General features: G+C 38.2%; 1 protein-coding gene across 2 annotated transcripts in view; it reads right to left on the bottom strand.

The window, feature by feature from the left end:
- The window catches only part of Cacna2d3 (calcium voltage-gated channel auxiliary subunit alpha2delta 3), an 846,818-nt gene that overhangs the window by 253,333 nt on the left and 569,883 nt on the right, over positions 1–23,602 (bottom strand). The window lies entirely within an intron of this gene.

Here is a 23,602-nt window from a genome sequence, read left to right on the forward strand (position 1 = left end):
GCCACCAGCCTGGCCCACTCCAGGGTATAACTTTTTATCTGATATGTGATAAGAACTCAATACACATTGTCAGAAGGTAGGAGGGGAAAAAAGGGAAGGAAGGATGGATGGAAGTAAGGAAGGAAGGGAAAGGTGGAAGGAAGAAAAGAAAGAGGGAGGAAGAAAGAAGAAGAAACATGAAAGAAAAACAAAGATATGGAGAAGGGAGACAAAGGAGGGAGAGTTTGTGAGAAATATGAAAGAAGGAAAAAAGTGATGAAGGAAGAGGAGAAGAATTAGAGTTTGATACACTGGGTTTCAAATGTTATCTCTACCACTTACTAGACTTTAGAACCAGGACAACAGTATGTCATCTCTGAGCTTCTGTAAGATCATAGTAATAATACTATTTCATGGGATTCATGTAAGGATGAAATGAGGCAATTCATATGGAGCCCCTACAAAAGTAATTGGTCCATAATGGTTACTGTTTTTAATTCCTTGTCCTTGTAACCTCCAAACATTTCAGGGTTGGCATTAGCTTGATGGTATATGAGAGATCTCACTAATAATCACTTTCTTAGATGCCATTCATCCATTCATGGTCTACCAAACTCTCAAGCTGTCACTTAGGAGCTATTACTTCTGGATGACATAAAGAAATGATAATGATAGAATGAGGTGTCTTGAAATATGGATGTTGGGTCGAGGTGGCACCATCTTGGCATCTAGAGGTTTGAGGAGGACTTTTGAAAATTCTAGAGGTGAAATTCCACTTCTCTACTCCCACCCCAGGTGAATTCCTAGAAGCAAATGGGTTGGGGGCTTGGAAAACAGGTTCCTAGACCTGTCAGACCTGCACCATGAACTCAAGACTTTGAACTCTTGAGCTCCCTGTGACTTGCCCCCTGACTGTGACCCTATTTAGGTCCCTTCCACTCCAGCCAACAAGTCGCCACACCATGCTTTGCGTCTCCTGACTCTCTCCAGGTCACCATGGCATCCCTCTTCCGCTCTCCATTAGAGTTGATCTGATTTGTTGAGGTCGTTTTGGTCTCTCTTTACTACCCACATGGCTCAGTTTCCTAATAGTATTAAGTGGACTGGAGGCTGCAAGTTGTTTGGTTTTTTTTGGCAGGGACATGAGTCAACGTGCTGATGCCTGCTTTCTAATAAAGACTTTTGATTTGACCTCTCAAAATGTGGTTTCTCTGTGTCACATATATGACACTTAAAGTGGAACCTATTTCTCTGTGTTTATCATCCAACTCCTTTCTTTCATACTGTCCCCTTGCTCTGAGTTAAGAGTCCAGGCCATTAGGTGACCAGTGTCAATACCAAAGCCAAGCAGCTCATCACTTTCCTCTGGCCATAGCAATATGGTGAATTGTGTGATCTAATCTAGTCTTATTAGGACCTTTGCAGAAGGCCTAAATATACAAATGATATCCTCCTCTGATCCTGTTCCCCTCTCAACTAGAATGTAAGAGGATAAACTGCTGGGGATAAAGTACAGGGCAGAGACTGAGCCATACCTCTGGAGGGCACAGCACTGAGACAGATAGCCCAGTGCAGTGGTGTCATAGGAACTCCATGTCTATCAACAGGGCTCATCTTCTAGAGATTCTGTCTTAGGATGGGTCACTGGAGCGTGCCAAGTGAACTGAGACTTTGTCATAAAGAACATGACTGGATTTTATGTGTACAAATCAAGGGATTCATCAATATATATTCCACTTCAAATTTCCTCAAAAGTAATTATCTCAAAACATTTCCAACTCAATACATGAAATTTCTTTAGAGTCAGTGATATCTCATTTCTTCAAAGTCTGTATGCTCCTGCCCTTATAAAAATATTGAAGAAATCAGGATCCAAATGGATGTCCCTAAACTATTTTGTCTTGAAGCTCCTCTCCTTCCTCTTTTACCCTGGATTCTACACCCTAAAGGGGGGTTAACTGTTCTCTCTGCTTCATAATTCCTCCCTAATTGAGTTGACCTCCCCCAGTCTCATGGCTCCAATTATCCCTTTATCATGCAGGTGATAGTAAATGGAAGAAAATGTAACTAACTTTTCTACTTCAAGATTATTCCAAGACGGCACTTGCCTAAGGAATGTGGGGACCTGAATTTAGTCCCCAGAACTGGGGTGGGGGAGAAACAAAACCAAGCCAGATTACTGTAGTTTCTAGTTTCTACTGCCATCCTTTAATTTTCAGTACTGCAGTTGAACTCAGGGCCTCATGCGTGCTAGGCAGGTACTCTTCCAGTGAGCCATTCTTCCAGTCGATTTCAGGCTTCTTGTAATAGCCAGGGTAACAGGTACATGCCATTATACCTAGCTTCTTCCACTGAAAGGAAGTCTCATGAAATTTCCTTCCTGGGCTGGCCTGGTGCCAAAATCCTCCCAATTTGAGCTCACCATGAAAGTCAGATAACAAGGGACTGCCAGTGTGCCCTGGCCATAGGTTGAAAAGAGGTTTTGTAAACTTTTTCTCTAGACTGGCCTTTAATCCTGATCCTCTCATTCGCAGCCTCCCACGTTACAGGTGTGAACCACCAGCACAGCCTTCCATCTCAATTATTGATGTATATCAATACATCCTTCAATCTCTGTTGAAAGATTCATGGGGAAAACAGACATTCCAAACATTCTTCCTTTGAGTTTTGTTATGACCTCGCCATATAAAGCACAATTTGAGAGTAATTTATCAACATCTAGTTTATGATACAGATAAAACTTCCATTTCTTTTTCCGACAGTAAGTTTAAATGTAATAAAAAGAAGGATGCAAAGACTTAAGCAACACATATATTTTAAAAGTGTTTCTAAGAATCACACAAGAAATAGATGCTCCTTGTACAAAATTACATATGAAAAGTAGGAAAAAGAAGACATTATCTGGGAGCTGGTGGCTCATATCTGTAACCCTAGCTACTCAGGAGGCTGAGATCTGAGGATCATGGCTCGAAGCCAGACTGGACAGGAAAGTCCATGAGACCCTTATCTCCAATTAACCACCGGAAAACCAGAAGTGGATCTGTGGCTCAAAATGGTAGTATACTAGCTTTGAGAAAATGTGATCAGGGACAGCACCCAGGCCCTTTGTTCAAGAACCTCACTGACCAAAAAAAAAAAAAAGACATGAACATTATCTGGGATGCTAATATTCATTTTCATCTCATTTAAATGATTTTTAACTCCATGGCATTTACATTATTTTAATTTATAATTCCTTATTGGCTTACCATTACACTGCTTGCATCTTCTAGGATGACTGACAGTGTAGTAAGCGTATAGTCAAACAGCCACACACACATTTGTATCTCTATATACCTTTCAAACATTTGTATTATTTGTTAAAAACTATATTGTCTATTTCTGCCTAAATGAACTCAAGAAAAGTAATCTACCTCTTACACTCCTACAAAATCCTCTCTGATGTCCAGTTCACTACAATCATGCCAAAACTATGTATCATCTTTAGAAATCTTCCAGTAATTTTTAAATACAGAGGAGAGGAATGGGACTTTCTCATGGCCCAAATGAGTTAAGAGAGAGTATTAAATCTCAAAATTCGTGAAGGGTCAACTGGTCAAGCTCAGCTGTGGGCTCCCAGAAAATATCAAACTACCCATTCCAAATGAACAGCACCAGGGTAGTTAACAGAAAAGAAGCAGACTGATAAAGGCCAGATTTTTCAAACAAATTTCAGATGGAAAGATCTGGGGCTTTGTTCTAGCCATGGAGCCTTCCCTAGGTGAAAGGGAAACCTGCATAAATTACTCACTTAATGTCAGAGGTTCTTTGGGACATTGGAAAATGTGGATTATTAATGGGCAGACAAGAACAATTCTCACATTACATATAGTTAGGTCTATCAGCAGGGGAGGGGCAAAAGCCCCAGACATTTTACTCACTAGAACATTCTGAAAATTCTCACAATAAGAAGTCATTTCTCATCAGGCTTGAACTCAGCATTGTATCAGAAAAATAAGGTTCCAATTAAAATGGTCATTCTTCAGGCTTACTTTGGGTGGTCATCTTGTTGAAAAGTGATCTGAAATGCAGTTTGGGCAATGTGGGGGAGCCCCAGGGCCTGCCAGTTCTCCAGGAGAAAATGAGTTGATAGAACCAAATAGAAACGTGGCAGAGTCCAGATCAACTAAGCATGATGCACTTGTGTTTTCTGCTTTTTAACTGATGGTGGTCCACATGGCAGTCTGGGGACAGGAGGGTATCAGTGGAGGCCAGCCCTGTCGATAAAGGGACATCTGATGGGAAGGAGGCTGTTCTCTGCAGCTTGCATTTGAGAAAAATCCAGACAGGATGCAAACCCACCCAGACCTTTTCCTTAACTCCCACCCTACCAGCGTCACTTTTCAACATTGTGACTGCCTCCAGTTGGATGCTCTAAAACTGCTGGTTTTAATTAAAACTTAATTTGCAAAAATGTTTCATAATTTATGCATGTCGTGGAATTCCTCTGAGATGATGAATTTGGAGCCAACTTGGGGCCTTATAAGGAGAAACTTCGAGAAGGTTAGGAGAGGAATGGCGGAAAGGAAGAACCAAGAGGAGTGTGCAGCTGAGGAAGGCTCTGATAGATTCTTTCAACCCCCTTTGCAGGGATCTGAAGCCATGTGGGAGAGACACAAACTTGGTTTCCTGAAAGCAGAGAGTCTGTTTGGCAGATCATAGACATAGAGAACCATGTTTCTCAATGTTTCAGCAAAAGCTGAAATAGTCCTCTAAGGAAAGTCTCCCAAGGGGAGAGAGGAGCTAGAGAACTTGAAACTGCAAAACAGAAGAATGGGCTTCCAACCATCCCACAAAAGGAGACATTAAAGTCCTCAGGAGTCTTAACTGAGCACCACATATGTCTTCGAAGGAGTTTCTATAGGGATATGACAAACTCTTGAACCATGAAGAAACTGATGAAGAAACAACTGGAAGCAGTGCGCCCCAGAGAAAGGTGACTAGAAAGACACTTTCAGGCTAACTCACAAATTGGGAAGAGTATATAATCAGTATTTGTCATGAGAAAGGTGGAAGGGGCCAGCAATAAGGTAAAACAAACTCTACTTACTCACAAAGGATGGAGGTACAACACCAGTACTGCATTTGTTTTCTAGCCAACATCCTGTTATGTCACAAATTCCATTGTCTGGAATATAAAAACAAGCTAAAAGCTGAGTAAAATCACAGGCATTTCTGCTATGATGTGATACATATTTCCATAGAATTTATAGGAAAAATAGGATTTGTGATAGACAATCCAATGGCAACTTCACAACACTACTACACAAGTCTTTAACAACCTTAATGAACTACTGGTACAGTAATATGCACATGTTAAGCTCCCGATTTAAAAAATTAAAATACATTACCTTAGAAAAGAAAAACAGGATGAAGACAGAAAAAAATAACATGAAGACAGGAGGTGCAAAGAAGGATAGAGGTGGCTGATCAACAGAGACAAGATTGAAATGTCTGGGGGTGAGTTAGGTAGGAAGTATTTCCAAAACAGAGCACTGAGCCTAACGCTCAGAGGTCATGCTCTGAGTAGGCATCTCTCTGTGTTGTTCTGGGATCTCCAGGCTGCATCTCTCTCCAGTGTAAGCCCTGTGCTCCAGCCACCTTTAAAATTCTGCCTCAAGTTTTCATAGAGACACTACTAACAGCAGAGGACAACACCTTTAACATTATTGATAAGCATAAAGATTTACAGAGGTTTCATCTTTTAATGAAAGTAATTGGAGGTTCAAAAGGAAATTAAGCTACACATTTTATGAAGCAGGTAACACTTGATGATTTCATAATATTGTAGATGAAGTGAGCTATATTTTACATGTCATATTCCATAGAATTCTTGAAGGTATGGGAATTTTCATGGTAAAATAAGGTCATATAGGGGCAGATATCCCAGTTTTCTCGACCTTCACAGGTCAGATTTCTATCCTTATTTGGGTTACTTATTTTTACTAACTTTACCTATGTATAACAATGTTTTACTTCTGTAAGCCAAGAGCACATTGCTATTACAAGATTTCTTCTAGTTGTTTGTTTGAGGTACAAGGGATAAACCTAGGGCCTCCTGGATGCTAAGCAAACACTCATCATTGAGCTATATCCACAGTTCACAACTTGTGTTTTTCTACTCTGTGGCTTGAACTCAGGGCCTGGGCACTGTCCTTGAGCTTTTCTGCTCAAGGCTAATACTTTACCCCTTGAGACATAGGTCTACTTCTGGCTATTTAGTGGTTAACTGAAGATAAGAATCTCAAAGGCTTTCCTACCCAGGCTGGCTTTGAAAGGCAATCCTCAGATTTTTATCCTCCTGATATGGTGAGAACCAAAACTTTGTTTTTTTGTAGCTTGATATAATGATAAAAAAAAGTTGTTTAATACTCTGGAACTTACCTTTAGGAAAAATGAAAATTTAAGAAGGCATAAGTGATTTTTCAAAATATTTTTATCATTATAGTTTATTCTTGGCTATGCTACAAAGTCAAAAGTTCAAAACAAACTTGTCTAAGTAAAATTGCTTTCAAAGCCATTTGTAGGGTAGTTATTTTGCAACAACTTTGAATGCTATGCTTAGATTCAGTGACTGCACTGCATAAGTCTGTCTCCAGGAACAGAGACCTAGCACAGAGGCTCTCCTGCAAGAAACCAATCCCAGCCACAGGGTCTCAACCACCCCTTGGAGAAACACCATCACCACGGAAACCAGCCACAGCAGACCCAGCATTGTTTATCTTTGTGGCTTTCTATCACCTGCCCAATATTGTTGGGATATTACTAAACACAAGAAGTTATAATATTTTGGGAAGCAATCCCAGGCCATCATAAGCCAGGGAGAAGAAGACATCTCTATGTCTCCTATTGATCTAGAAGTTAGTCTCACAACAAAATATGTAAAGCACTTGTGTTTACCTTAGTACAAACTACACCAAGATGCTTCCAATAATGCTGTTGTATTGTTGAGTCGGGGTCACTATGACCATCAAGAATCCTGACAGGGCCAGACCATTGTGATACTCACACCTGAAATCCAAGCTACTTGGGAGGTAGAGTCAAACAGTATGGTCTAAGCCTAACCTGAACACAGGCAAAAAAAAATATGCAAAAAGAAAACAACTATAGAGTGTGACTTGAGTGACAGAGTACAAGCATTGCTCCTGAGTTCAATTACACAGACTAAAGAGAATCACAGAGTTAAAGGCTGACTAATATGGGTGAATTCAGAAGAATGATCCAAAGAGGTAGTTCCAAAACAATGACTTCATTGCTGCTCTGGGGGAAAATAAAATCATGAAATGATTCACTGAACTTCATGAGGAGTAATGAACACTGTACTCAGTGGTAGCTCCATCTATCCGTACCCCTAGCATCACAGAAAGCTTCCGTGTGGTCCTGCAACTTCCAACACCCATGAAAAATGAGGTAAGATATTAAATAAAAACAAATGTCCAATACAGTTCTTCTATCCCTCAAGCCTGCACCTCCCAGGCATGAAAGCATGAACCAGGTAGTAGAATATGATCTCTACCCTGCCTGTCTTCTTTATTAGGAAATCTTTCAGACAACTCTCAACTTCATGGTTCTAGTATGAAAAATCTGTCATTATACTACAGGAAAAGTTCTTTGTTATTGTTTTTAACTTGGTCCTTCAGTTAATATATTTTATATTTACCTGGTCAGAGGAAAAACTACATAGGCAATGGTTGTCTATATGCCAGTTTCCTTTCTTTCTTTCTTCCTTCCTTCCTTTTTCTTTCTTTCTTTCTTTCTTTCTTTCTTTCTTTCTTTCTTTCTTTTTTCTTTCTTTCTTTCTTTCCTTCCTTCCTTCCTTCCTTCCTTCCTTCCTTCCTTCCTTCCTTCCTTCCTTCCTCCCTTCCTCCCTTCCTCCCTTCCTCCTTCCTTCCTTCCTTCCTTTCTTCCTTCCTTTCTTTCTTTCTTTCTTTCTTTCTTTCTTTCTTTCTTTCTTTCTTTCTTTCTTTCTTTCCTTCTTTCCTTCTTTCCTTCTTTCCTTCTTTCTTTCTTTTTGTTGGTTGTGGGCCTTGAACTCTGGGCCTGGGTGCTGTCTCGGAGCTCTTCAGCTCAAGGCTACCGCCCTACCCCTTGAGTCACAGTGCCATGTTCTGTGTTCTACTGGTTAAATAGAGATAAGAGTCTCATGGACTTTAGTGCCCTGGCTGGCTTAGAACCACGATCCTCAGATCTCAGCCTCCTGACTAGCTAGGATTAAAGGCATGAGCCACCATGTCCAGCTTACATGTCAGCTTTCTTTGTGCCATCTAGGATCTTCCTAAGTTAAGACTAAGTGCCAATGGCCAGAAAGGAGAGCTCACAAATGCTAGATGCTTCGTCAAAGGCAGGCCAGGGGCTCTGACAGGCTTTCAGGAAGTCCCCTACACAACTCCACGGTTTGAATATGATCATCTATGTTAATCAAACAATAAAACTCAGATTGTATCCAAAGCCTAGATTTTTGACCTAATAGTCCAAACAATTCAAATAATCCAGTCAGTTATTCTCTAAGGGTTTTTAAGTTGCTAATTAATGAATGATACAGAGTGAAATACAAATGAAATAATCTCCTTGCCCACAGATTAGAGGACACCTTTGTTCTCCAGTCCAAATTACTGACAATCTTGACTGCCATACTATTTTGGGTCATATCTGGAAAGGAGAAGGCCTGTTAATGTGATGGTACTGTTGAACCTTTCAGACTGTGTTTTGCTCCCTGTCCTTTAAGAGTTTGGCAGTCCTTAAGCATTCTTTGCCAAACACATGTTCTTATAATTTTGAAATCTCTGGATGTCTTTTTCTTATGGTTTTAATTTACAGTTAAATCATGAAACTAACTATTATCAAGTATCTATTTGCAATATCCTGTTGTCCTTTTTCTTATTTTGCAGGAATTTTTTTCTTTTAAGTTATATCTTACCAGTACCCTTGGGCATAAACCCTTAAGAGATAGATTTGCATCTGATGTTCACATTTAAGAACTAGAAGGCTGGGCACTGGTGGCTCATGCCTATAATCCTAGACAAACAAAAAAAGAACTAGAAGAATGTAAATACCAAAGATTGCTCTCATTAAAAACAACAATAACAGATACCATGTTAATGTAACATGGAATAAAATAATAAAATTAACCCCTAGTAAAACTCTAATAAAATTAACCTCTAATAAAACCTCTAATAAAATTAATCTGTAACCAAATGTTTTTATACCTTAACTACAAATGAATAAATGGAGCAAGTTAATTAAATCATCTTTAAGATAAAACAAACAATAATAATAGTCTGTTATCTTTTGATTTCTGCTGAGATCACAGAAGAGTTATTAGAACTAGATTAGCTCTTCTAATATAAACAGCTAGAAATAAAGTATAATACAAAACACAAATGTTTATTGATCAAAATTAGAACAGAATGTGATCCCTGAAAGAGGGCAAATGTGTAAAGTGAGCTTCATAATCATTCTATGCTCAACCTGGAGATTTATACAATACTGCAGAGAATAAAGGATGAGCCAAGGTGGAGCCTGGAAGCTATATTGAAGAGGAATTACTCAGTGATCATAGGAACTTAAGTGGCTGGAATTTGTAAGGTAGCATACTGAGAAAGAATGTTATAGAAACAAAGAGCTTTAGAATCCAAGAGAAGTTATCTTAAGCTTTTGATTTAATAATAACACAAGTTTGTATAGAATGAGACTCCACTGGGCAAAACACAATTATAGAACAGGAGGAAATTTCAGTGAAACCGTAAGCTGGGAAGAAAATACAAAACAACTTAAAACAAAAACAACAACCGCTGAACTTCAAACATGGTTCTGCATTTATTTATAAGTTTTAGCCAAACTAGAACACATAGCTACTTGCCTGAGATATTCCACAGAAACCTGAAAAAGGCTATGCATTGGTTTGAAAGTAACCCAGTTCTGAGAATGAAAGACATACCAAACCATCCCAGTCAAAGCTTCAAAACAAGCTCTTATGTAACTGGACTACCAGACAATCAGAACAAAATTCAAATACTCTTTAAAGAAAGACAGTATAATCAACATTTTCAAAAACACAATGCCCATTATTATGCCACTTTGCCTACAGCTTTGTAAAAATTAGGAGATACAGAAATAGGAAGATGTGACCTCTAAGTGGGAAAATACTAAATAGATAAAAATATACTCAAAAGTGACACTGGGAAATATTCTCAGAAATAAGGAAGCAGTATACTCAGAAATGGTTAGATATACTCAGAAGTGAGGAATTTAGCAAACATGAAACTCAAAATAGCTATGAAAAATACAGTAAAAGATCTGAAGGAAAACACAAACACCATGAAGAAGGAAATAAAAAGCTAAAACCAAAAACAAATAAAAATCAAATGAGATACCTAGAATTTTAAAAAGCCACAATATTTAAAGCATCTGCGAGTCACTGTAGGACACTGAAGAAACAATCAACGAATATGAAGACATAACAATAGAAGAAATAAAAATTGAAGAGGAAAACTAAGAAATGTACTTACTATATATGTACTCACTATGTATGTAATTGTGAAGCCTCTGTATATCACTCTGACAAGAAAGTTGAGTTATAAAGAGAAAAAATTAAAAATTTTCAATAACTTGTAGGATAGTAGAAAGGAAATGAAATTGTGGGTAAATGAAAGCCTATAACACCTCAAAGCAAAGGAGATACTGAAAAAAATTCTAAAGAAATAATGGATATACAAGTTGTGCGGCGGGGGGGGGGGGGGGAAATGGGGACCATGACATGAGAAAGTGTATCAATATTTGTGAAGTAATGTACTTTCTATCTGATGAATATAATGTAACCCTTCTATTAATTACAATAAAAATATATGAAAAAAAGAAAGAGCAAGCAATTAAACTTCAAAAAAAAGAAATAATGGATATATAAATCAACGTGGCTGAAATTATGAGAACAATAGGAAATTGAATGAGCCTCAAGCAAAATAGGCACAAATAACATCTAAAAATATTGGACACAATGAATCCTAACAACAAAATTGTAAAGTTTGCTAATGAAACAAGACGCACAGATGACCAACGATAAAAATGGTTGCTAACTGCTGATCGAAAACAATGCAATAACTTTAAAAAAAACTAGAAGAAAAAAATACAAACCTTGAATTGTATATTCATTGGGGCTATCCCTAAAGAGGAAGGCAAAATTAAAATGTTTTCAGAAAAAAAAATTGTAAGACAACTTTATGCCAGCAGTGCTGCACTGCAAGGAAGATTAAAGGAAGTTCTTCATGCCGAAGAAAAATGATTCCAGATGGAAGTTTGAATTTATACAAAAGAATAAATAGCACCAGAAATGGGAAGTATGTGGGTAAATAGAACTTTTTCTCATTTTAAAGTTAACTTGTTATTGTTGTTTGAGTCAGGCCTAGGGCTTGAACTCAGGGCCTGGGAGCTAGCACTAATTTTGCTCAAGGCTACCACTCTACAAACTGATCCACTGCGCCACTTCCAGTTTTCTGTGGTTAACTGGAAGAAAGTGACTCGTGGACTTTCTGGTCCCCAATTATCTTTGAACTGTGGTACTCAGACTTCAGCCTCCTAAAGTAGCTGAGATTATAGGCATGAGTTATCAGTAAATGGCCAAGTTAAATGTTTGAAGTAATATATGAATAAAATATTGCAGGTTGGTAACATATGTGAAAGTGAAAATTATCATAGTGTCTCATAGGACGGAAAAGGGTGAGATGTAATTATTCTGCCATTATAAGAAAGTGCACTGTGAGAAAAAGATACAAACAGCAATAGAGCAACCATACAAAAGAAACAACAGAGATATAGCTAATAGACCAATGGTGGAGATGAGGTACAATAAAAAAAAAAAACAACACCCAATTCTTAGAATTGGGTGATCTTGATCAAGATGCACTGTATTCATAAATTACAGTACAACTACTCAAAGATAATAAAATTATAAATAAACTGCTAAAAAACACTCAATTCTGGGGCCGGGAGTTTGGCCTAGTGGTAGAGTGCTTGCCTAGCTTTTACCATGACCCAGGTTCGATTCCTCAGTACCATATTTTATAGTACACATTAGTGTATATAGAATATACATATTATATAGGAAATATTTTGTTAGACTTAAAACCAAGTAATATAATTGCATTAAGTATACATGGATTCCATCCACTCAAAAATAATCTAACTTGCATTAACAAAAAGAATGTTTAAAATAAAAAGTTGTATATGGGTGGCCAGTATACTGTTTGACCTAGTGGTGGAGGGCTTGCTTAACATGCACAAGACCCGGGTTCAATTCTTCAGTACTACATACATAGAAAAAAAGCCAGAAATAGTGCTATGGCTCAAGTGGTGGGGCTATAGCCTTGAGAAAGCTCAAGGACAATGCTCAGGCCCTGAGCTCAAGCCCAGGACTAACAAAAATACCTATATCTCTATCTATCTATCTATCTATCTATCTATCTATCTATCTATCTATCTATCTATCTATAAGTTGCATATGGATTTTGGAAGTATGGTTCAAGTGGAATAGCACCTGCTTAGCAAGCATGAAGCCCTGAGTTCAATCACCAGTACAACCAAAAAACAAGTTATATAAAGAACAAAATAATAGAAAATGCATACTATTGAACAATAATCATAAGTAAATTGGGGTGGCTTATATCAATGTCAAATAAAATAGACTTCCTGACTAGATATTATCAGAGTTAAATAGTAATATTTCATAATGGTAAAATACCATTTTATGAAAAACACATAGTAATTTCCAATCCTATATATATATTCTCAAAGTTTATGAAAATAAAGAAAAATTGGTGAAATCCAAAAATGAAGCCAGATAAATTTAGAATTGTAGGTGGTATTGTCAGTCCGCTGTGGAAATATAAAAGACCTGGGTACTTCTATCAAACAGATATTATTTATTGGCATTTATAGAACCACATTGCAAGATGTCTACATCAAACACATTCTTTACAAGTACAGAAGAAATATTCCCACACAGTCCATATATTGGGCCACAAAACCTCACTCTACAAGTAAAAAGTGACTAAAATCATACAACGCTTATTCTCTGAATACTAGAGAAGTTAGTAACAATAATATGTCTAGTAAAATCTGCAAATACTAGAAAAAATGACATACTTGTAAATAACTTATGAGTTACAAACACAAATCACACTGACATTGAAAGTATTCTGAAATAAATGAAAATGAAAGCATCAAAAGCTGTCAGAGAAGGAAGTGTTTAAAGAGAAAAGTATAGCTTCAAGTGCTCATAAAAATGAAGATTAAAATCATTGATGAAAACTTCCCTTTAAGAGGCTAGAGAAGGGACCAAATTAGTCACAATAAATGCAGAGGGAAATAAAAAAATAAGAATAAAAAGCATGCAATGGCAAATGAGCAACTGAAAGTGTAAAATTTGTGAAATCAAACATTGGTTCCTTGAAAATATCAACAAAACTGAGAAATCTAAGACGTCACAAATTACTAATATAAGGAAGAAAAAAGAGGCCATCACCACAGAATGTTAAAAAAAAATAAGATGGATAACAGAAAAAATTCTGAGCATATTTATCCTGATAAATTAAACAACTTATATAAAATGGACAAATTCTTTAAAACACAAATCAGCAAATGTGACAGAAGAAGCACAAATTCTAAATAGCTCCGTATCTATGAAAGAAAATGAATCTGGAATTAGAAACTTTCCCATGAAGACGCTCCAGGCTCAATGATTTCACTAGTGAATTCTAAATAACAATGAAAAAGATATATAGCCATCTTACAAAAACCTTTTTTTTGAAAATGAAGATACTCACTTTACTAGATAAGCATTATCAAACACAAACAAACCACAAGAAACAAAAACTAGAGTCTGATAAAAAAAAATGTTAGCAAACAGAAACTAGGCATATATAAAAAGAAAAAAATAGGCCAGGAGTTTGGCCTAGTGGTAGATTGCTTGCCTAGCATGCACAAAGACCCGGGTTCCATTCCTCGGTACCACATACATAGAAAAAAGCCAGAAGTGGTGCTGAGGCTCAAGTGGTAGAGCTCTAGCCTTGAGAAAGTCCAAGGACAGTGCTCAGGCCCTGAGTTCAAGCCCAGGATCGACAAAAAGAAAAGAAAAGAAAAAAATAGAAAAATATATATCACAGTCAAACTCTTTTAAGAATTTATTAGTAATGTAATACATATTACATTCCCATATATATTACATTCCCTAGAATGTAATTGTATTTCCCATATATTGTTTTCAACTAATGCTAACAGTCCACTTAGCCAGTATTGGGGAATCTATCATACCATTGTGGTTGCGTTCATTGGGAAAGCATGGAAAAATAGTGCCATGTGGTTTCCAGGGGGGAGATCATAAAAATACCGTGCCTGGCTTTCACCACTTATGTGTTATGCTATGAGGAAAGTGGCCCACACTGTCACTGCCAGGAAAGACAATCTAGCATGACTGATGGAAGTTGTTATTGATCACTGAGGACTTCTTTATCAAACACCTGATGTGTAAGTAAAGGTGTCCTCAGTCGGTCACAGTGTATAATATGAGACATGGCAGAGTAGAGGTTAGGCGTCCTCCCTAGTCCCTGTCCAAATTCTCACTGCAGGATTTGTGAAAGCTACTGAAACCATTAGGTTTAGTAGTGTTAGTAATAACTATGCCAAGTTAGATATGATCACTGTTCTATAGGTAGGATGCAGTGTCTTACATGAGGGTGATTGGTATACATGGAGAGGGGGGAAGTACCGATGCACACCACTGACCTAGATAGAGTAGGATCTGCATGTATTATATTAGCACTGAGTTCCCTAGCAATCTCGCTCAGGACTCCAAGAAGATCTGCTGGGAAGGGCTGTATCTTGCCTTAATTATGAGTGTCAGTGCCAGGATGCTGGCTTCAATCATGAGGAAAGAAGAGATGGTTTCTTTCCTTTTTATTTTTTCTGAGATAGGGGACTCCACTGAACAGATATAAATCTAGAGTTGTTGGTGATAATTTATATTTGAGTGTGTGTCTATGTACATGTGCATGGGCCAGTACTGGGGCTTGAACTCAGGGCATTATGCTCTCACTTGGCTTTTTCTGTTCAAGGCTGATGCTGTACCATTTGAGCCACCTAGCTTTTTGTTGTTGTTGCTGTTGTTGTTGTTGTCAGTTGTGGGACTTGAGCTCTGGCCTAGGCACTGTCCATGAGCTCTTCAGCTCAAGTATACCACCCTACCCCTTGAGCCACAGTGCCACTTCTAGTTTTCTGTTGATTAATTGGAGATAAGAGTCTCACACTTTAGTGTCCAGACTTTAGGATTGCTTTGAACCACGATCCTCAGAACTCAGCCTCCTGAGTAGCTAGGATTACAGGCATGAGCCACCACACCTGGCTCCACTTCTAGCTTTTTTCTGGTTAACCAAAGATAAAGAGTCTCAGGGATTTGTCTGTCCAGGCTGGATCCCAATTGAGTACTCATATCTGTCTCCTGAGTAGCTAGGATTACAGGCATGAGACACTTGTATAGGCTTGTGGTGATAATCTTACGAGAAAGACTTATCCAAGAATAAAGGCCACATAGAAGAAAACAGGACCAAGGCACAGTAAAATGAAGATTTCTGTATTTGACCACTTCGACCCAGCCATACCTGTTGTAGAGATTCACATTTTGACTGTTCAATTTCATGATCCAATACATTCTCCTTAAATCACATAAGTGTGCAAAACTAGATTTCTTTTATAGCCAAAGAGACCTGATCTGTTGTCCACACCAGTGGTTCTTGACTACTCTTTGGAGCCAAAATTTATGCTCCATAGGTGAACTAATGAAACTAAGTTGGGTCCTCTGACCCATTCCCAGCAGAGTTATTAAGTAGGAACCCCAACATGAAACCTCAGGCCTAAACTGCCTGCTCACCGTCAGTGCACAGCCACACAACTGCCATACTCTAGGAAGACATGTGAGTCTCACACTCCCCAAAGCATGGTACAGGCCACAGATGTTTGGGGAACAAAGCATTAAGAAAATACAGTAGCATTCCATGAACAGATTGGGGCTCACTGGAAGCCTTTTTATCACAATGAGTAGGGTCACCTGCAGAAGTGCCACCATCTTATGTGCCTAAGTGCAGGGCTCAAGTAGAAGCCCACACATTTTCCAGTTAATAAATTTATTTCTTTACCAACTGCCTATGATAGTGAAGGGTCAGAACTTCTTTCCAGTACTTTAAAATAGTGGTTTAATTTATGAAAAGGCTTTTGGAATTTATCATGCTCAAGATTCAAAATTTATAAAAGCCAAAATCTGGTTACTTTTGAGACAAGCTAATTAAGTCCCATCTGTCTCAATGCGGCTGCCCTCTATTTTGAAGTGGAAAAAAGAAAGAGAATCCAAACTGGCAATAATGTCTTTTTAATTGAATAAACCAACAGTTTTCTCATTCTAATGAGTATAAACTGTTTACAGAAGAGATTTTATTTAAATTACCCAGAGTGATTACTTTAAATGCAGAGTCTGGTTTAAAACTACAGTCATAAATAATTAATTTTTCTTTTTACAAGAATTATGCAAATTTAAGCCACAAGGCTAAAAATGGAAAGTGTCTAATCACATATGAACTTAGCTTGCATTTCTCTTCCTTGCTAGTTAATATCCATATTTCTGTCTCTGTACCTGTTGAATACAAACCATATTACCCACTTACATTATGATCCAGTCGGGGGGGTGTTAATTCCCTCTGCCAATTTTCATGAACAGAAATGGGTATGAGTAGCTTTACGGCAGCCCCCAAACAGTGCTGGCAGCATGTATTGCTAGTGAACACTTGAGGGAAGACAGACAAAATCTACGGATCAGAACATGTTTCCTAAGTATCTATCGTAATCTGACCTTCTAGGCTCAGAGAAATAAACTTCTTTTGTGCTATACTCAATAGACAATGAAGTCAAAGTACAAGGAAGGCATTAATGCCTGCCCAAAATATCTTCAGGTACATGTAGGTCAAAGAGCTGGTTATCAGAGCACAGGAGACACCAAAGGAGCTTGAATATCTTATCATCTGATGGAGGTTCTTCAGGCTAACCTCCACTGAAGACTCCATGATCCTTCTCCTTGGCTGGCATGCCTAGAAACAGAGACCCCTGTGAGCACAACTAGACGATGAGATGCTGCCACAAGACTGAAGAACACAGAAGCAGAGGCCCAGACAGCGTGAGGTCTGAGGTGTGAGTGACAGTGAACTTGAAGACTGAGCTTTAAATATTGCCTATGAGAAATGTTCTGCTGCTGCTTGGGCTGCTGGGGCTCATGAACACAGGAAGAGAGGTGCCCAGGGCTTTAATCATTGAAGAAAGACATAGTGAATTCAGGCAGAAAAAGGGAGTGGAGGAAAAGCTATGTAAATGGCACAATCCGGCATAAGGAATTCCCAGCCTCAGCAGATAATTTCTGTAGACTTTCATATAGCTATGAGGTGGCTATAAAGTGTTAAGAATGATGTATGGATATTATGCATTTTTCCATATCCCTCCTTCCTCTGAACCATATCTGCATGTTGACTTTTTCAGCCTTTCTTCTGCCAACCTTTGCATTCTGACATGATGATGAACAACAGGTGGATGCTGGATTGTCACCTTAAATTAGCAGCAGACAACCCTACTGTGGCTGGCAAAGAATCAACAGTGGATAGGGGAAAAGGCGGGTCCCTGGGGGAAAATATACTATCCATTACCCTGACAAAAAAAACCCAGCTAGAATGTCTCTATGGTTCCTATTCTCTACATAATAGTGACAAGGCACAGTGCATTAAGCAAGCAGTCCCAGATCACCATTTCTAAGTGGCAAAGTGAGTGCTAAAACCTTGGCTCTTGGGCCCTGGAGTCTGTGTTCTTTACTATCATGAGGCATTCCTGACACCTCTATACATGACACAAACACCAGAGTAGGAAGGAATGAGAACTCATTTTCATTATTCAGAAAATCTATGTGACTCTGCAAGAATTCCCTATGGCTGTTCTTTGGGTGATCACAAGGGGTGAGTCTCAAGACACAAAGGAATGGCTCTGGCCCCTGAGCTACCCTGTGCTGTCCCAACTTGCTTGGCCCAATTTGTAGCACCCATAAGCCTCAGCTCAATGGAGGTGCGTCAAACTGGCCTCACAAATTCTGTTATGATCCATGTCTGCTCCAGGGGATATTTGGAGGAAGCTCAGATGGCTCAGAAACCTGGCACTAGTAAGTTGTAGAATGAGTAATGAGCAAGTGAATCAGAGGCACAGATTCAATTCCCATCAGTTTATTTTTAAATGACCACATAGTTCATGATTAAGCGGGGGGGAGAAAAGGCTTAGCCACAACCATGTAGATTTTCCTCCTCTACTTATAGACCATAAAATAACTCATGGGTCTTATCTTAACATATTTATATTCCACTATAGGATGAACAGATTCTTTGTGTTTAAAGCAAATACTAGACCTTATGCACAGTTGAGAGCTTATCTAATTATTCTTCCTTTTTTATTTGCCAGTTCTGGGGCTTGAACTTAGGGCCTGAGCACTATCCCTAGGCTTTCTCAAGACTAGAGCTCTATCACTTGGGCCTCAGTACCACTTCTGGCATTTTTCTATGTATGTGGTACCAAGGAATTGAACCCAGGGCTTCAGGCATGCTAGGCAAGCACTCTACCAGTAGGCTACAATTCCAGCCCATTATCTAATTATTCTTAATGGCTTAATTCTAGCACAGAAAATAGGGATAATCACAGCATCTATCTTGAAGACTGGTGTGTGTGCGTGCGTGTGTGTGTGTGTGTGTGTGTGTGTGTGTGTGTGTGTGTGTCTATTTCTTTTTTTCACAGTGTGGTTTGAAGTCAGGCCTAATGATAGGCAAGTGTTCTACCATTTGAGTCACATCCCTAATCCTTTATTTTGGTTCTAGTTATTTTTCACATAGAGTTTTGCCTTTTTGCCTGTACCATATCCTCCTATTTATTCTTCCCAAAAGACTGGAATGACAGTTGCACATCAGTAAGCACAGCGTTAAGATATAATCTCCCTGATTTTGTGCCAAGGCTGATTCCTACCCATAATCTTCCCAAATTCTACTCTCCAATAGCTAGGATTACAGATGTGAGTAAGCACACCTAAAAATGCTATGCTTATACCTAATCATACAACTACTAATACATCTAATTTTAGTAATCTTACATTTATTTATAATTGTGTTTGACATGTAACTCTTTGAACTTGCCCTAAGTAACATGAGTACTGAGTAAATGTAGTTGTAATTATTATCAGTATTTTAAGGTGTTCAGTTAGCAGTGCAAGGAGTTAGGGAAAGATAGTTTCTTCACTGAATATAGTTTATTAAGTATCTTCTACATACAAGACCTTGAGGATTTATGAAGAAAAGTTCTAGAGTTAAATGGCTAGCTACTTCTTGTGGGAAAATTTAATTTTTACACCAAGTCATTTTTCCTGTGGTTACCTTAACATGGCTGTTCTTAATATTTATAGTATTATATTACACATTATCATTCCTATGGCATCTGACCTATGAGATAGGGAAAGTGAGGTGCAGAAGAGATGTAATATATAAGCTATAAGGGCATGGAGTCACTGAGTAAGAATAGAGTTGAAACTTGATCCTGAAGCCTTCTCTCCTATCCTCCCCACCACCAAGCCCCAGACACCTCCCAGGATTCATTTCTGAGGCTTCTTTGCATGTGTGATGCACCATGCTAAGAAGTACAAAGGTGTCAATTCCTAAGCATCCCCACGATTCCCACTTCTCCTTACTTAGGACACTTAAAAGTGATTTTAGAGATATTTGACTAATTTCTTGAATGGATACCAAGACAAAGGTAGTTAACCACCAAAAGGTATCAGGAGTTCCAAAGGCATCTGCTCCAAACTCAAGTCATTGAGCACATGAGAAGTGTGGGCCTTTCTTGAACAGATAAAACCATTTGGGAGAATCAATCCCATGTGCTCACCTCACAGCAGAGTATTAGACAACCACTCTATTGAGAAAAAAATGCATTCTCTGAGATCGCCAATAATCAACACTGGTACAAATAAAATAAGATTTTAAACAACTGTAACTTCCACAACTCTATCATGACTGAGAGATGAGATGGTTAAAAAAAATAAAAGTCACAGAACACAGCAGGATACCCAATAGAGAGGAAACATGTAAATTCATTGTTAGTAAGTTGTATACTGGCAGTATAAAATGGCTTCTATTAGAAGCCAAGAGTATAGCTGGGTGCTAGTAGTTTATGATTGAAATACTAGCTACTGAAGATGAGTTTTGGAGGATAATGGTTTGATTCATAAGACCCCTTTTCAAACCAAGAACAAGGAATGAGTTGGTGGTATGTGCCATCGCCCTAGACTAAAAGTAGATGGATCATGGTACATACTCTTAAACAGGAGATAAGACTTACCTAAAAACAAGCCAGTAAAGACAAGGGCTAGGATTATAATTTGTTAGTAAATCATTTGCTTAGCAAGAATGATCTCTAATTTCCTTAGCTCAGCTCAAACTCTAGTAACACCAAGAGAGAGAGAAAGAGAGAGAGAGAGAGAGAGAGAGAGAGAGAGAGAGAGAGAGAGAGAGAGAGAGAGGAGAGAGAGAGAGAGAGAGAGAGAGAGAGAGAAAGTAGAAAAGATTATAATCAGTGAGAGGGATTAGAATATGCTACCATCAAGTATTCCACATAGGTATAAGAATTATTTTGAGCTGAAGGCAAGTGAGAAACAGCAAGAGGAATTCTGTTCTTGTCCCACTTTTTCTTGGCCAGTCCTGGGACTTGAACTCAGGGCCTAGACACTGTTTCTGAGCTTTTTTTTTGCTCAAGGCTAGTAGTACTCTACCACTTGAGCCACAGTACCTCTTCCAGCTTTTTCTGTTCATAGGGTATTGAGGAATTGAACCCAGGGCTTCATGCATGCTTGGCAAGCACTTTACCACTAAGTCACATTTCCCAGTCCCTGTACTTTCCCTTCTGCATAAAAGCAAAGCATAGGCTGAGCTCCTGTGGCTCACACTTATAATCCTAATGTCTCACAAGGCTGAGCTCAGAGGATCATGATTTCAAGACAGCCTTGGCAGAAAAGTTAACAAGACTCTTATCTCTAATTAGTCACCAAAAATCCTAAAATAGAGCTATGGCTCAAGCAGTTCCAGCCTTAAGTGAAAAGCTAAGGGATAGCACCTATGCCCTAAGATCAAGAAATGAAACAATAAGACAATAAAACAATGAAATAAATAAATGCACACATTTTCCTTTGTGAAAGTGTCCTCTCCCTCGCTCTATACCTGTACATAGAGATGATTCCATCAGTGGAGACAGTATTGACTGAAGAGTATACAGCAAGGTTACTTAATAAACCTAGTCACCAACTAGTTTCGCCATATGTTTACTCCTAAACATTAATCACTCCTTCCAATTTCAGTTCTCTTCCCTTTTTTGTTGCATCTTGTAATTTGGCATCTTCTGTTAAAATAAGTTCTGAAGTCTAAAGTTCTTTGTGGGCTTTCCATTCTTTTTCAGAATGCCCTCTATTTGTGCAAAACAAGCATTTTCTCTATTAAGCATTTACTTTTTTAGTCCATATACTCACTTATATAAGAGAGTAGGTAAGGAATTTTTCCTGAATATAATAGCTACCTTCCAATTTCATATACAGAAGTCAACTGTGATGAGCACTGTGATACATTCTTATATTCCCAGCTACTCAGAAACAGAGACAGGAGGGTAATATGTTCAAGGCTAGCCTGGGGAAAAGTTAGCAACAATCCATATAAGAAATAAACTACAGGGTCAGGAGTTTGGCCTAGTGGTAGAGTGTTTGCCTAGCATGCACCAAGACCTGGGTTTGATTCCTCGGCACCACATACACATAGAAAAAGCTGGAAATGGTGCTGTGTCTCAAGTGGTAGAGATCTAGCCTTGAGAAAATCCAAGGACAGTGCTCAGACCCTGAGTTCAAGACCCAAGACTGGCAAAAAATAAAATAAAATACAAAGAAAAATGCTAGACATGTGTCAAAAGGTAGGATACCTCCTAGTATGTGAGAGGCCCTAGGTTCAATTCCTATTAAAGCCCCCTCCTTACGTACCATTTATGCTTCTAGTCCACAATTTTATGAGAAAAGGGAAGTTGATAGTGATTTAGCCTTTTTTAAAATCCTAACGCTACCAGAGAGGGGTTTTGAACATTTTTATGAAGACATGGAATTGAGATAATAAGGTGTTTAACCTAGTAGAATAAAATCATATTTTTGAGAGTTTGTTATTCCTAACTAATTATAATGAACTGTTTTGGAAATCAAATGTCTCTGACTTTGAAGGCAACTGTTACAGATGTGCTATGAGGATTGTATTCTCACTCAAGAAGGAAACATGAATTGAAAAAGAGAAAAGTTCTAATTTTCATCTTTTTAAAATACTAACTGAAAATAGTGAGTATGACCCATAGATTTCTTTCAAACAGCAATAGTTTCCATATCTTAATTTAGGAAAATTTGAGAAAATCTTGGGTAATAAAAGATCACAAGCATAAGTTACACATTCAGGAACTCATTCACTCAATCACACAATGAATATAAATACTGGGTATGCTGGCCACATGCAAAGACAAATAAGATACAGGCTGGGTGAGGTGTCGCTGCACGTGTTTCCTGTTTCAACAATCCAGATGCAAAATTTGTTTTGTCTTTTTTTTTGTTTTTACAGTATGGATGGATCAGATAGATGTGAATTTATATACTGCCAAATGGCTAATAACTGAGTGATTCTTGACATTCTCAATTTTTTAGTTTAAACCTGTCAGAATATATAACAGTGTCATGCTTTCATCTCACTGTTATTAGTGCTCACTGATGAAACTTCCCTATCCCCTGACCCTCCTCCTTCCCACAGTCTCTGCTAATCACCATTTCACTGGAAACTTCAATGAGATCAACTTTTTGAGATTCCACATACAAGTGAGATCATGCAATACTTGTGTTTCTGTGCTGGCTTTTTTCACTAAACATAATGATATCCAACCATACTGTCAATTCTAACCATACATCTAGCAGGACTTCAATATTTTTTAAGGTACATGGCCTAAATATGCATGTGTGCGCACGCACATATACACATACGCATATACATGTATGTATATATATATATTTTCTTGATCCATTTATCAGGTGATATTTTGGGTTATTTCTCTCTCTCAGCTATTGTGAATAGTGCTGCAATGGGTACAAGAGTGCAGATGTCTCTTCAACATACTGATCTTATTTCCTTTAGATATACATCTACTTAGTGAGATGGTAGCTCGTTTTCGTTTTTTTGTTTTTCTTGAGAAATCTCCCTACTGCTTTCCATAATGGCTGTAGTAATTTACATTCTAATACATTGCACAGAGGTTCCCATTTTTCCATATCACAGCACTTTTTACCTTTCATCTGTTTATTTTTTATTAAAAAATTTATTAACGTTGACTTTTACATCATATTTCAAATGACATGTTTAACAAACAAGTATTCAGGAAGGGAATCTCTATATACAATCACTGGCACTTAGATTTT

Source organism: Megascapheus bottae, chromosome 2, assembly GCF_031878675.1.
Source record: "Megascapheus bottae isolate mThoBot1 chromosome 2, mThoBot2.hap1, whole genome shotgun sequence".
Classification (NCBI taxonomy): Eukaryota; Metazoa; Chordata; class Mammalia; order Rodentia; family Geomyidae; genus Megascapheus; species Megascapheus bottae.